Source organism: Apteryx rowi, unplaced genomic scaffold (genome assembly GCF_003343035.1).
Source record: "Apteryx rowi isolate R43461 unplaced genomic scaffold, aptRow1 scaffold_499, whole genome shotgun sequence".
Taxonomy (NCBI): domain Eukaryota; kingdom Metazoa; phylum Chordata; class Aves; order Apterygiformes; family Apterygidae; genus Apteryx; species Apteryx rowi.
Genome location: NW_020450759.1, coordinates 161,066 through 177,228, shown reverse-complemented (window position 1 = coordinate 177,228; position 16,163 = coordinate 161,066).

The following is a 16,163-nucleotide window of genomic DNA, read 5'->3' as shown; positions in this document are numbered from 1 at the left end:
GAACTACAAATATGATCGTGAACCAAAGGCCTACACAGATAACAAAGCCCGTATTTCCTAATATTAACAGTTTAGCAATGCAATTAGTATGCTTTTCAAACGGATAGCAAAATTGTACAATTTTGCAAAAAGTTTTCTGCCTACAAAATTTTGCAATAATATTCTTCATAATTTTGCACAATCTGCTTTCTTTTGTTGTAAATTTCCTCAGGATGGATGATATAAATTAACTGGGAACATGAAGTAGTCCTACTGTAAGCTCTAAGATCTCCTTGCCCCCCAAAAACCCAGCCGCTTACTTTCTCTGCCTGCATCAGACCTAACTGCAACTCTTGAAAGAATCTGTTGTGAGGAAGGCAGATTTAGCTATTTAGAGACTAAAAAGCTGAGTAGCTTGTATCTATATTTGATTTTGTGCTTCTAGACAGTTAAAAAAAATCCAAACGTGATGCTTACACTGTTAAACTTTTCCCACAGCTTTACAAGAATTGACAAGGTCACAGCCTGAGGTAGTATGGTTGCCAGATGTCACACCGTTAGTTACAGTCTTAGACAGAATAGGATAAGGTGTAAGTAGGGAGAAGCAAGACTTAAAATAACTGTTCATGTAACACGTTTTCTGATAATGTTCTTCTAACAATGTAAATACTGTTTCTTATTTCATAATAATATTAGGAGGATCTTACTGACACTATTTTTATTTAACAGAAGTTAAATATTTAGCTCTGTACATTTAGCTATGTACAAGTTATGTTTTTAATTATCAAGCTTTTCATAGGAAAAATATCCTTGAACACATCAGATCCTATCAGTGACCTGTGATTTCTTTGAACTGAACATTCATACAAGATATATTTGTTATCCATTTCACTTTAATATATTGTGTTCTACAGAAAGCATGTTTTTTTTTCAAGCAAAGGCAATACTTTTTCAAAACACCTCTCTTAGCTTTGAAAGTCACTTTCTCATCCTGGGGTGCACATAAATAAATCATTGCCTCACTTCATTGGCTTTTGATGCTAGTTTTCTGCACTCCATTCTTCACTGAATGAAAGCTATATATCTTTAGTAGCAAGCTTGGTAATGTCAAGCTGATGGTGGTTAGTTGTTCTGAAACTTCCAGAAATAAGCTGGAAAATTGCAAGTCATTTTCTATACTTTTGCTTTTGTCCAGCCTGTCACTCCTGAACTGTGTATTCTTATTTCTCAGATTAGATTTAGTATGGAGAACTATGTTACCTGTTGAAGGTTTTCTACAAGTTATTCTTCATCATAGAACAAATTATACCTCTTAAAACCAGTGGATTAGATTTTCTTACTTCTGTAAAATTAGTGATTTAGAAAGAATAACTGATTAGCAGTTGTAAAAAGAAAAGAATATACATGGAAAATATATGTGTCTGTACCTGTATTCTGTTTGCAAAAGTGCTTGTCTTGATAGCACTGTACAGACCATTGTAGGCACCTGCATAGATGTGAAAAGGGATAAAACAACATTTAACAATATCCTACCATGCAGCTACCATTTCCCTCCATTTTGCAGCAGAATGGTGGAGGCCACACCCTGACACATTTCACACCATGGCTAGTGCTGTTATGCCAGTAGGCTCCAGAAGGAATATTCTGTGTGGTATGGATCACACATAGCTGGAAACACAAGACTGGAAAGTAAGTCTACATGTCATTGAATCCATTCACCAAATCCACATCCAAATGTATAATAGATGTTTAATCTAAGGAAGGTCTATAAGAATATGCATTCCCCTTCCAACATGCTCTCCAAATCATACCTAACCAGGCAAATGAGAAACTTGAAGCACAGGGAACAATAAAACTTGTGGTATTATTGAACAGTAAATCTGAACTTTGAAATGAGGAAATGAGCAAGACTGACTCAATAATATTTAAACTTATTAAATATTATTGCACTTTGATGTGTGTAAGTCTGGTAAACTGTATATAACAGTATCTTTCACCCTCACACAGAGCACCATCATTAAAAGGTCAGGTCAAAATAATATATAAATTATCCCATCGCAAAAATAAATAAATAAATAAAACCATCCTGTAAATAGATTGGCCAATGTAATATCATCAGCATATGTTCATTGGCATGGCAAAGGAAGTGGCCCATGTATGAGAATCTAGTAGATCACTGCATGTGAATAAATAGTTGTTCTGTGGCTATTTTCATATGATGTTCATTAGAAACACAAAAGAAGTGCCTCCAGCAGTTTTTCCTTAGAAGCAGACAATGCAGCTTTTGTCTTTTGAATCTGTATAAGAGAGTCACAGGCTGGAGTATAGCATATAAGTTTCCCCTAAGAATTAATGATGTCTAAAAATAACATGAGTGAAATATGATTTGGTTATCAGATGAATGTTAAAGTGTAAAAGTAAGGCTCTATTAAATTTCATTCTTAGAGAAAAATGACCCTTCAGATGCATTGCCTATTTGCTTAGGGCAATCTTACAAAGACATGTAACAGTAAATTATCATATACAAATTAAGCTTTGACATGAAGGGATCCTTAGAGAGCTGGAGAGAACTACTTGCATATAAATAGTCACAATAGGGTGTGATGAATCTAGTGACTTAGAGGGCAGTGATAGGTAAAACAGTATAAATAACTGTAAAGAAACAAAGTCACCATAGTGATTATCTTATGTGCTAGTAATCTGGAAGTTTTCACTGCAGGGCTCACATTCACTTTCTACTGCACCAACAAATGATTGGCTAAAACCAGACTCACCAGCAGTGTGCAGTAGTAGAATTTCACTGAAATAAATCCATTTTCATCAGATAAAGCTCACTCCCTTAGCATATATCCACGAAGCAGATTGGAAAATCTGAAATCACTGAGATTCTCTGAAGAGGCCTCCTCTGGCACGAAGTGGGTAGTCAAAGTTATTTTGATGTGTATGAGATTCCTTCCCCTAGAACCTTTTTAGTAAAATCAGGATTTTTCTGTAAATGCTTTTATTTATATTGATCATCCCATGCTGTATTCCTGAAGCCTTGGGCCTTAGAGCTCTCACCTGCTAAGAAAGATAGATTCATGAACCAGAGCAGCAGTAGCCAGATGAAGAAAAAATGCTGCTTGGGAAGGCTCTATGCTTGTTGCTGCTGAAGTGCTGTTTAACCTTGGTCAAAACACATCGCCTTCCACACATCTTTTACCCATCTTACTATTCACAGTGTAAAGTCTTTAAATCAGGGCCTGTCACTTCCTGTGTGCAAGGCCCAAGAGCGTGAGATCTTAATCGCCCTTAGAGCCTCTAGAAGCTAACAGCAGCACAGGAGTGACACAGCACAGGTACAAGGACAGAAATGCTCCGAACTGGGAGAGTCACTCACTTGAGTCACCCTCCGCAGGTGTGACGTGCCTATGACTCACTTACTCTGCCCTTACGGTAACAACATAATTCTCCAGAACTGTTGTCTAGAAAAAGCAGCACTATGCACATGGCTTAGTCCAGTGCTAACTGTAGACAAAATATGGTGAATTTATGGGTTGATCAAAAACACATTCCTGTTTTATGAAGACTCTAGTGAAAATAAGGATGTTTAATTTCCATCAATGTGCTTAACTAAAAGTATATTTTCTCATTTTTGTGGGTGTGCTCTTGGCAAAGGAAATCCCGCTTCAAAGACCTGCAGAACAAGTGGGATCTTTTTCCCACTGTATAAAGTGATATTTTATCAAGCAATTTATAAAGTGATTAAAAAAGTGCCAACATTTACTTATTCTTCTGTAAAAATCATTTAAAATGAAAGAATTCTTTAAAAAATTGTTGCTGTCAAAAAAATATTTTTAAGATGTGTTTGATCAGCTCTAGTTTTGATGGCAGAAAAATCCCACAATGGTGTTCCTAGACAGTATGGTGCAGTTCACAGCTCATGACCTGGATTTCATCATTCGAAGTAGCAGCTTCCTTCTCCCTTCCCTCTGCCTCTTCTCCACAGCAGCAGCAGCAGCAGCAGCAGCAGCAGCAAAGAGCAGTAATAGCCCGGCTCTCTGTCCATCCTGGCTTGGCTTTGCCAGTCCCCATCCTGTTCTTCATCTGCAACTGGAATATGGCTTTCTGGGACAGGCTTGGAAGAATGAATCTGATAAAGCTTGCTGGAGTAACCAGGAGAGGACAGGTGGGAAAGACAGACGTTTGCACATAAAATTGGGATAAGTTGCAGCCCCTGTGAAAGATGGAGAAGGGCAAAGTAATAGAAAACAGCTCTCCAGGTGGGGAGGGCTTTTACTGCTGGAGTAGGAAGGAAGTGGAAGGCAGATTCCTAGGGAGAAGGTGGTAAGGGGAAGTGGCTATTTCCAAGGGACAGCAGGCTGGGAGGTCCCCAAACCCCAGTTCTTATTGTTGTAGAGGTAGGACCACCCACAATACATGAAGGACTGTGGTTTAGGGAGCAGCTGCCTTTTCCCTCGTTTGTCCCCCGTGCTACCGCCTATGCTGCGATCAGTGCAGCTGCACTGGGAACTAGGCCGAGAAAGTGATCTGGAGGGGAAAGGACTTCTGCAAAAAATAAAGTATTTCTTAATTTCACTTTTTTCACCTAGATCCTGGTTCCCTGTGCAGCCACATAAACCCTTGTCCTGGCATAGGTGAGAGGTTGTGCAAAAGTGGGAATAGCAGCCAGAGGAGCAGGTGTGGGGTTGCTCAGGCAGTACAGCTTCACAGTTGCCAACTGTGAAACTGCAGCTGAAGGATGCGGTTACAGGTTACACCTAATCTGGTCTAACTGGGGGCTGCTGATAAATGGACAATTCTCCTCTTTCCCTCCCCGACCTTGTATCAGATCTAGCAATCACATAACAATTTGAGACAGATCAGCTTGTTGATCTGTCAGAAACCCACTGCCTTCCCTGAAAGACCCTGGATTGGGTTCAGGGATTCAGTTGACTCTCACCTACAGCCACACAATCTCTAGACTCAATTCAGGGGAAGCATCGGAGACACTTTGCTAGGAGTGGAGAAGGAAATAGGATTTTTTTTTTTTTGAAATGAAATCTGCAGATTAAACCAGCTTAAGTGTAATATGGCACATAAATCACGTAATTGTACGTATTGTAACTGGTTTCAAAATCACCATCCTGCTTATGGATGTTGGTTTTGTATTACACAGAGTTCAGATTGGGCAGGAAGTTAAATTAACCACGTCTCCTGAAAGGTGCCGTCCTCCCAGGCTCACATGCACAGAGGCAAGAGGCAGCTGCACACCCTGCATCAGAGGCCATACAGGCGTAACTATGCGAGTATTCTTGCTAAATACATACATGTATTTTACTTAAATAGATAATCTGAAAAAGATGCTGTAATCACTACTAAAACTCTAAAAACCATTCCCTCCTCCTCCACCCACCAGCCACACACACACAGGACTCCCATGTACATGTTAACTGTAATCAGCCACAAAGTTTTTCTTGGTGTTCAGGAACACTGGAGAAATCCTATAGGAATGAGGGAAAAGCTAACAATGCGCTACCATTTAAAAAAGGAAAAATGGAAACTTGGGTAATTACAAGCCTGTTATGGATTTCAATGATGCAAGACTTGAAGGAGAGAAATCTAATTAATTTGCCAGACATCGTAAGTTTATGAAAAATAGGTCTGATCAAACTAACCTAAGTTCTTGTGAAAGTAAAGTTTGTTTCCTAAAGAAAATAGTATTAACTGACATTTAACTTAATATTGAATAAGAGTTTGATTAAGAAATTAGAAACCCTCAGAATAAAAGCCTGCTAATAGATACATCTGAAGATATAAAAGCAAATGAAGAATTGCCACGGAACATCTGTGTTTCTAATGGAATTTCACTAAATTCATCTTTGACCCAGTGTAACATTGTATTAATGAGCTGAAAAATGACGTAAATTCTGTGCATGACATAAAGTCCATGGGAGTAGTAAACAACAAAGAGGACAGGACAGATACAGGGCAATCTGAACCACTAAAGAAACCAGGCACAGGAAAGCAGTAGATGTTTTAATACAGCTAAAAAACCCCGTTGTGACAATGAGTAGACTAAATCTCATTGAATGTATATATTAAAGTACAGCTTTTCACTTATGATACAGTGCAGCACTTTTTCCCCCCAGAACACAGGGAAATGCAAGATTTCTTAGGAATCTGGATGCTGTGGAAAAAGGAACTGAATTGTACAGTATTTGTTGATACTGATTCACTAAGAATGAAGAACAGTCCCAGCAATACTTTGGTATAATAATGAGTAATAATAAAATATATCTCAAAAAATTTTAGAGCATTAAACAGAGCATTTTTACAAGAGCAGTGGCCTCCTCTAAAGCAATTAAAGAAAACTGCTTCTGTTTACATTAATTCTGCTTTAGATGTTCCATTTGGATAATTTTGATGTTTTTAATAAAAAGGAGTTCAATTTCCTCTGAATATGAAACAGGAAGATTTTAAAATGATGTTCTGTTAGTTTTGCCTTTTGATTACTACTGTAAGTGTTTAATACTCAGAAGTATACACAAGATTGGACACTCCAGTTAATATTTAGGTAACAATGAGGAAATCACAGTCCTCCTGAAGTGAATAGCAATTTTGCCAAGGATTTAAATGGAATTAAGACTTTGTTTCTAACCACCAACTATAGAACACTACATGCTGATTGATACTTAAACATCTATCTTAAGTATCCAAGTATAAAAATTGCTCCCAGAGGTATATATTTATATATTATAAGCTTTTAAAACTTTTCTTCTTTTTATTTAACATGGCTGTCATTATGAAAAAAGTAGAATTTTACTTTTGTCAATGATGTGCTCCATCACTGCTTAAAATTAGAGTTGTATAATATGCTTCTGAATAATTTTGTTTCATTTTCTTTTTGTCTCAGATTAGACAAATAGGGACTTTATCATTTTCATGCATGATAAAATAACCTCTCTGGTCTAATCATAGTGAGAGTACATAGCATTTTTTTGTAGCTGTTGAATACTATTTAAATCAATTTTCCTCAATTCATTCTGTTCACTTTTGCTAAGTATCCTTCAACTTTACAGTGATGAATGTTTTCCACATTGCTTGTCAACGTATTTATAAAACCAAGATAATGTTTTATTTACAGGAAAGGGATGATAGAGATGAGTCATAAAAGAAAAGAAATTTTGAGTTCAGAAAACCTTAAAATGGCAAGGAAGAATATTTTTTCAAAGGCCTGAAGATCCACGAGGTACCTAACTGATGTCTTTGAAAATCTGCCCTGAATGCATGCTACTTAGTAGATTGACATTTCTTCCATCAAAGGAAGCATTTTCTTTTCTGAAATTTTAAATACAGCTAAAGACTGACTTTTTACCCACAAAAAAGACTGTGGTTGTGTATTGACTTTGTGAGCACATTTTGCAAGCATATCAAGCGCCTTTTTCTGAAAGAATAGCCTTCTCCATCAATTTCAGCTGAAAGCCCTCAGTCCTGGAGTTTAAGATTATATCATCTTTATGTTGCCTTTTCAGATGTAGATGTTAGTGTGTACTGAGGAGCAGATTCAAATCCACTGTATTTGCAGTGGGAAGAAGATGCTGCAATGTTATTTTGCATCAGTAATAATTTCCAGCTTTGGAACAGCACATTACATCTTCTCTGCTGCCCTTTTCTTTGACAAAGTTCCTGGATGAGATCAATGAGAGCTGGAGTACGATCTTCAGCATGTCCAGGTTGCATCCCTTGAGTCTATTTTTCCTCCAAAAGAGGCCATCAGTCACTTGCAGCTTTCCATACCAGAGCTGAGTATAATTATTAAAAGGGTTTTGATACTCTGTAACCACAATGAAAAAAAAAATCACCATTTCATAAATACAAAGCAGAGAATTTTTTTAGAGATCTGCCATGCTTCTGGGAAAGAAGTAGGCTTATACAAAAGATCATTCATTTACTACTAGAACTCTGTCTTTGGTCATTGAATAGCATCCAGGGAAGCTGGTAGAATATTTCCTGGCCGTTTTGCATACTAAGAACAACAGAATAAACTAGTTATAATCTGAAGATTTTTCATGTTTTTGCTTCTGAAGCTGTAGAACTTCATCTTGCCCTCTTGTGTATTATTAAAAAAAGTCAAGATACTTTCTGTGATAATTTTGACAAACTATTATTTCTGAAGAGCAACCCAAATTTCATGAACTGATTGTATAAAACATCCTCACACATGTGAATGTAAATGTGTCTGCCTATCCTTGCACAGATTTCTTCATAAATGTCATCAAGATGTCTTTGAAAATAATATGCAGAGGCACAGCAGAATATTTTCTAATGAATTTAATGCCAGTTAAGGATTTTATGGTGATTTGACTTGAGACCAAGGCCTATAAAAAAGTGTAGTGTGAGCAACAGAGGCTTTTCCACTCTGCCTTACCAGATGGCTTCACCTTTAATGAAAAATCAACGTATATGAGAGGAACTGTAATTGAAAGCTGCAGTTGCAATAAAAAAGTAGGTTTCAGGTACAACAAAGCTTTTCGCAGTAATATTTTATTACTTGTTGGGACAACATTAATAAATGGTGTTTTGGAAAATTGTAGAAGCCTGTGATGTTGACTCTTTTTTTTGAGAGAGGTTTCATTTTTAACAGAACCATATTTAAGCATGCATATTAAGAACACATTTAGATTCTTCTCTGCTGAAAAAAGTTCACCAGTTAGAACTGCTGCACTTTCCACTTCAGAAAAGGAGAGCATCAACTCATTTTATATTGGCTATGTAACAGATACCAGTTATTGATAGTTTCAATTTGCAGCTAATGAAAACCATGTTTGGATTCATGACTTAAACGTGAAAAGTTCCATCGTCAACTTCTGTGAGCCACCTAGATTTAAATATTATTTCTTCAATGACATGGAATTTTATTCCAGAAGTCTGTGAAGCATATTGCTTGACTGATGCAGCCTGAAGTAATTCCAATTAGCTTTTGAATTTGAGGTTTATAAGCATGATAAATACGAGTTAAAATTATTTACAGACTATGTTCAATTAAAACTAGCAGCTGCAGGTACATTCTGTAACGATAAGCTCTTGAGAAACAAGAGTATTGGGGCAACTCTTGATCTAGCTGAAAGTACATTATGTAATGATAAGCCCATGAGAAATGAGACTACTGGAGAAACTCTTGATCTAATTGAAGTCAGTGGGAGTTCTGAAAGCAAGAGAAATTGCTCGTGGCACTAAAGGCACAATCCTACGCTGTTAAAGTAAATGTAGGTCTTTTCTATGAACTGGAAGAAAAAGGATGATCAAGGTCAACCCAAACTGCTCAGCTGCAGATTTACTGCAACCATAAATGCATTTTTGGGGGCAGAGGCTTTTTGTTTGTTTTTAATATGCTGTTGCCTATGAATTGAGCATTTCCTATGGTTTGAACAATTTTTAAAAACATATACTTCAGAAGAAGACTAAGAAGAACCCATCTGACCTTATTTTTCATAACTAGGGAAATGGTTGCAACACTTAAAGCCAAGAGGAACGGTTAGTTATTATACAGAAAGTAGAACAACATTAATTTCTAAGCACACCTGCTACTACTGTTTTTAGACACTTTTTAATTTAATATAATCCTTTGTAGTGAACATTCTGATTTGATATTTACACTTTACATTGCTCTCTTTTATGTGGTCTAGTGAACTGGGTATGATTTTTGATATCTAACCAACTTTTATTTTTAGTTAGTTTAATAAAAAGATTCTAGCTGCAGCTGTGTGCTTAGTCCTTACAAAGTCTGAACAGGAGCTGGCTGAAGAAAAAATGCAAAAACAATATTACCTCTTAGGTTTTCAAAAAGATTTTTCCCCATGAAAAAAGGAAGAATAAATCTTTTTTGTAACACCTATCCACTTTTTTATTCTGTCCTCTATTCCCCCTCAAAGATGTGAAAATAAACTACTGCTTCTTTTCCTTTTAAACAATCCTATTTAAGAACAATAAGCTTCTGGAAAAAAAATGTTTATTTTTAAATAACTATTTTCATATTTTAAAAGTTTTGGGTGCACATTTCTGATGAGCTCTACCCTGCAGAAACAGCTAGACTGCAACATTTTCTTGATTGGTTTCACCCTCCAGACATGGAAACTTGGAAACAGAGACCTTAAGAAATGCATTCCTTTGTCACAATCTCAGTCAAATCACATAAATTTCATTTGATCCTCCAAACCTATGACAACCACATAACCAAAAGTTCAGAACATTTGAGCATTATAAGGTGACATCTGGAGTTGTTTTGTTTTGTTTTTGACACTTGCTTCAAAAATTATTGTCTCGTGGTTAGCTCTATAATCCTCAGGCCAGTTAGTCCACTGTGCATACTTATGCAAAGGCTACAAAGCTAAGCCCATGAACTACACTGTAAAGAAGGATAAAGATTTTAAATAGAAGGAATTTGGCTACAGGGATAAAAATAATGTTATATGTATTTCTTTAAAGAGGGTCTGACACTAGTACCCATAAAAATTCTGAATGGATATACACTTTCCCCTTTTAAAGGAGTAAGCTTTACAAGTTGAAGAGGTTATGAGGGTTCTGCTCTTCCATGGTATAGAAAAATATGCTACAGTAGCCTTCTGTATAGTATTTTGATGGGGAAATGGATGAGATGAGCGTGTATGTACTGCAGTGCAGTAGCCTTGAATGTACAGGCTTCACATATACCGTCTTTGTCAGCTGTGTCCTGAGCCAGGTTAGAATTCACTGTGCCAAGAAATTCAGACGGGCCATGTCAGCAGTGCTTGTGCAGATGAGCTGTGAGCAGGGGCCAGTTCTCCACCTTGCTCACCTTTCCGCATCCGTAAACCTGCAGGACTCACTGCAGACCTGAGCTAGTCCACAAGCAAAGGTACAGGCAATACGGACAATCCCAGCCTAAGATCCCTGGGCCAACCTAACAGTACAGAGCTACTCACAGCGCATTTCCATGTTGCTTACCTGATGGGCTGTGGCAACTATTCTCATAATTTATTGTGTGTCTTTGAAGAAGAGAAAAGTAACATATTATTTGCCTGACTTTAAAAGAAACCCCATTTGTGAGGCCCAGTTAACCTGAATTTATTCAGCTTTTGGTCCATAGACAGAAGCAACTCCTCCCTTTCTCCTCGACTCAACAGAGCAGACTTTACTCTTCCTGTGCAGTTATCAGAAATGTCATTGTGCTGTTTTAACTCTGCTATCTGCCATAATAAAATTGTTAGAGAACTTTGATCTTCAAAAATATTGAGCTGTGCTTGTGCTAGAAACAAACACCGCTACCATCAACAGAAAATTTTGTAAAGGATTTAAGTATCTTAATTTCAGAAAAGCTCATCAATCATTTTAAAGTACATTTGCTCTTGAAATGAAATAAACAGATGAGAGTGACACTCAAAAATAGGTGAAAATTAGAAACAGGAATCTGTTTTGAAGGAGGTTATTTCTAATTTTTCTGTAAATAATCTTAATGAAAGCTATTTTTCCCAAGTTTCTTTAATTTCCCCTGAGATACTAGGAAATAATTTTTCAAAACGGAGTCATTTTCTGAAGATTTTACAGAATAGCATCAAACAAACCATCTATTTTTCTCTTTTATTTTATTAACACTTGCTTACTATTTAATGCATTAGCAAGTAATTTGATGTAGATAGATTGGTCATGGATGACCCAAACTATATATATATGTTGCATAAAAAAAAACAATTTTGTTGTTGAGTTTGTATACCCACCGAACAGTACAGTAGAAAAAAATGAGTTTTTATCATAGATACTGTGAGTAAATTAGAACCTTACTAATGCAATTCTTTAAAAAAATTGCAAGACAATTTTAAATAAATAAGCATTGATTTTTTTTAGACATTTGTATAACAAATAAAGATACAGAATATCACAACATAACCAAAAGATGAAGTAGGAGCAGCAGCACTTTTCTCATTAAAATATGGCACCTGATTTATACGTATGGTATGGATAGTCTATCTTCAGTAGTTATAATGAGATCTTAACTCCATTTATAGCTTCAGCTGATTTCAGCAGTGCTAGTAACCACTGCAAATTTAACTCCAATATGAGACAAAAGGGGAAAGAACTCCCTGTATACTTCACATTTGCTCTTTTTTTTTTTTTTTTACAGTAAGATTAAGCTGGGGTGGTGGGAGGTCCTTCCAAAACAGGAAAAAATAATACTTTGAAAAAACTTACATACATTAACTGCTGTAATGGAATTTATTTACAGAAAATCTACAGGAATAAATGAGAAAATAAAGTGGAACGCTCACCCTACTGTGATATCCATAAATTATAAGTGAAGATGTTATATATAAATGTTCTTAATAAATATTATAATGTAGGAACATAAATAAATGATATTATATAGAAATAAAAACAATATGATATATACAGTATTTATATTAAAAAAATACAAGAACCAGAAAACCAGAAAATTCAAGCCACAGTTATCAAAATGACCAACAGTACAATGATTTTGTGTATATCGCTTTCTTTGAAAGGCTATTGTTTTCCCAAACTGCTTGAATATTTACCATCTAAAAAACTGGGTTCCTGTAAACAGTTACAATAAATTGCAGGTTACAATAAGATGATGACAAATGCACTTTCTGAATTATACTTAATGGAAGTGGAAAAGAAGGCATTCAGTACATTGATCATTAAGCAAATGATCTTCCTTACATTTTTAATTTTCCCTTTTCCTTTGAATAATCGTCTTAAATTCACATAAAACTAAAGTTTTTGTTGAAGCTGTTGATTTTTAAAATACCTTAAAGATACAGGGTAAAAACTACAACATATAGCCAGTCCAAATGGCAAAAACATTGCACAACAGTGTATTCCCTTAAAATGCAATCATATACAATTACATGCCTGTAAAGAGCAATAAAAAGACACAAGCATTAACCTCCAAACACCATTCAGGCCAATGAGCTAAACGGAGAACAGCTGTCAGAAAACCATAGTAACCTGTGCCAGGCAGGTAGATAGCAATAAGAAGATAAAACATGGATACAGTGGCTATAACATTGGCTTTACTGTTAATGAACACTCATAATTTGGTCTCTGACCTGTGTCTCTGAGCAACAAGTTTGTTTATACACAGACTGGACTCAAATTTATGAAATCACATTTAATCATACTTTTTAGCATAAGAAAAGGGGGAAAAATATATCAAAATAAGGAACTTGCCAGCAGGCAGACCTTAGTCAAAGTAATTAGAACCAACTAGAGTTCCAGATTTTAGGGTTTATGGGTATAAGGACACGTGATTGGAAGGATTTGTATTACTAAAACCAAATTTCTAGTCCTTATCATTTTGAACAGAAGCCAGCAGCTGTGATGCAAATGTAATAAGGTGATATAAGTAGAGAACATTACAAGAAGATGGTCTGAAGATATGAACTGTCCAGCTTATTTCAGTATGTGCTTTTAAGCCAGGAACCAATTTATTTGAGCAACCCTGCTAATTTCCTCCTACGTTGCCACCCACATTGCAAGGCTAGTAGCACACCTAAGTGAGTTCAACCTTGGCAATAAATTGTTGTTCTCATTGGGATATAGCTGTTTGCTGACACATTTGGGTGCAAAAAAGTCTGCTCCAAGCACAAAGTTGTATGTTACAGCAGAGACAAACTAACAGTATACTGCTACCACGTAGAGAAGATGGCAGTCCCTAATCCTCCTCCCTCTTTCTCTCTACCACTGCTCCAAATGCAGAAACCACCTCTTTTATTTGTGCAGGTTGTGATACTCATCTGATCATGTTGACTACATCAGTCTATTAATCCATTTGAAAGTATCGTTTGCTTTTTGCTCTTTTAATTTGGGTGCCTCCCCTGCCTTGAAAGATCCTGATTTTTCATAAACGGCTTAATGCAGTTCTCCACCTGAAAATGTAGTTCATGTAAAATGTTACAGTGATATATGATAAAATAGTTTCTAAATTACAGGAGTGAAAATGAAAGCACCTATTCTAACTTGAACTAACATGATTTATTGTTAGGCCTTCAAGAGGTTTAGCTAACTGAGCTGGCTTAGAGAGGTTCAATGAGCACTGCAGCCACCATAAAGAAAACAAAAGGAGTGCAGTGGCGAGAGGAAGGAGAGAGATGGGAGACAGAAAGAAAATGAGGAAGGTCACTTTTGGTAGCTATGCTAATTTAAGCCACATTTAGCTTCATCACTTATGAAGAGAAAGCTAAGGTATAGAGGATGAACTGTGGGAAAGCAGCTACAAAGTTTTTTGGATTACTTTCCTTCAGCACTGTAAGGTTGTCTATTAGTGCCATTTCTACAAAAAGCTACGCCTTTAGATTCCCAAAGGAGCCCAAGGGGACAGTTTCAGACAAGTGAAAGCCTTCAGCTGACACACAGACTAGATTACTTTATTATCCAGAATCAATATTTTTTAAATAAGATGTCTACAACTCTACCTTGAATAGCGTAGGAGGTTGTAAAACAACATTCCTAAGACCAAATTTTTATTTTGTTTTACATGCAAGATATTCTACTGCAGATGTTACCTAAGGCAAGATGGCAGAAAGCAGAAAAACATTTTTAGCCCAACTGGCTTCTTCAGTCATGGCAAGAACTCTGAAACTATGCTTTCCATTACTGCTGCTATTGGCCTGCAGCTGAAGACATTGGTTATATTAATACTACGTACGCATACCAGCTGGATCCTGAAAATAATTACTCATTCAAATGCTTGTATCCAGAAAAAAAGGGGGCATGAAGAACAGAAAAAAAAAGGGGGCATATAAGAACAGAAAAAAAAATGTATGAGAAACTGTCAGAACTGTGTTACAATTAAACTGAATCTTTACTAGTCAAAGCCCTCCTTTCTTATATGGGTCTCTTTCTTTTTTAATCCCCTTTTGGATTAGTCATCAAATTCCCGACAGTTTATCTAAGAAAGAAGGAATCTACTAGGTTGAAAAAAAGTCTTTATTATTGACTGTTTTTTTTTTTTTCTTAGAATACCACTGCCAACCTAGAAAGTTACTGATATTATTCAAACTGGCAGTATTGGTTACACCAACTACACTCCATAAGCTTTCCCAAATGACCCATTTGGAGCTATCCTTCCTAGCTTAACTCTGCTTTTGAACAAAATACTCAGCTTAATTTGTTTTTAAAATATTAATTTATCTGGGACCAAAGATTTGAATTATTTGAATACAAGCTCTTAGTTTTGTTTGTTATACTACTGATAACATTTAATCATGATTATAAAGCATTTGCTAATGCAAAACATATATAAAAAAAAATCATTCTAGGTACTATATATCCGAAAAAAAAATCAACAAGTGTCACCTTTAACAAAACATTTCCTTTTGCAACTCTGTTAGAGTCACAGTTTCCTGAAATGGATTTGGCCTGCTAGCACTGAGCTGGACCAGATGCATAAAGAACCATAGGACCCTTGGATAAAACTCAGGAAAAACCTTTAATTTGCAATAAATGGCTGGGTTATAAAAATGTAAATACTATCAGGACACATTCTGACCTCAAATAATGTAGGCAATTAAACATTTCACAGGCCTGAACCCATGAATACGCCGATTTCAGTACTCAGGCAAGAGCGTGCTTGAGTATTCTCACAGCCTTGTGAGTTTTAGTGATTTCTTTTTAACCTTGAAATCAGTTAAGCACGTGCATTAGTCATACGAATAATCTCACTGACTCTTAGGCAATTGCTTAGGTAAGCAAAATTATGTGTATCTTTGCAAAATCGGGTTCTTGATTTGCACCAGCTACATACCACAAGCAGGAAATGAAGGATGCAACAGCCTCAGAAGGTAATATTTTACCAGCTCAACATCAATCAGTAAATGTGACTTTCGAAAACTTTGAAAACCCATATTGCCCGCAGATTTGAATTTTTCACCCCCTGCTAGTCACTTCCGTCACTCGCACGCATCCTAAACTAGGAGCTGTTTTGCCGCTCCCGATTTAGCGCTTCGAGAAGAGGGGAGCGGCGGGCCGAGGGGCCGCCCGCTGGGCCCAGGTCTCCGCAGCGCGGCCTGCTCAGCGGCGCCGCCCGTGGGAGTCAGGCGTGAAAACGCCTTGTCTCGGGCACCGACTCCGAGGCGAGGCGGGGGGAAGGCGCCGGCGCACGGGGGAGGCCAAGTGTCGGCGCTGCGCCGCGCGGGCGCTTCATCGAT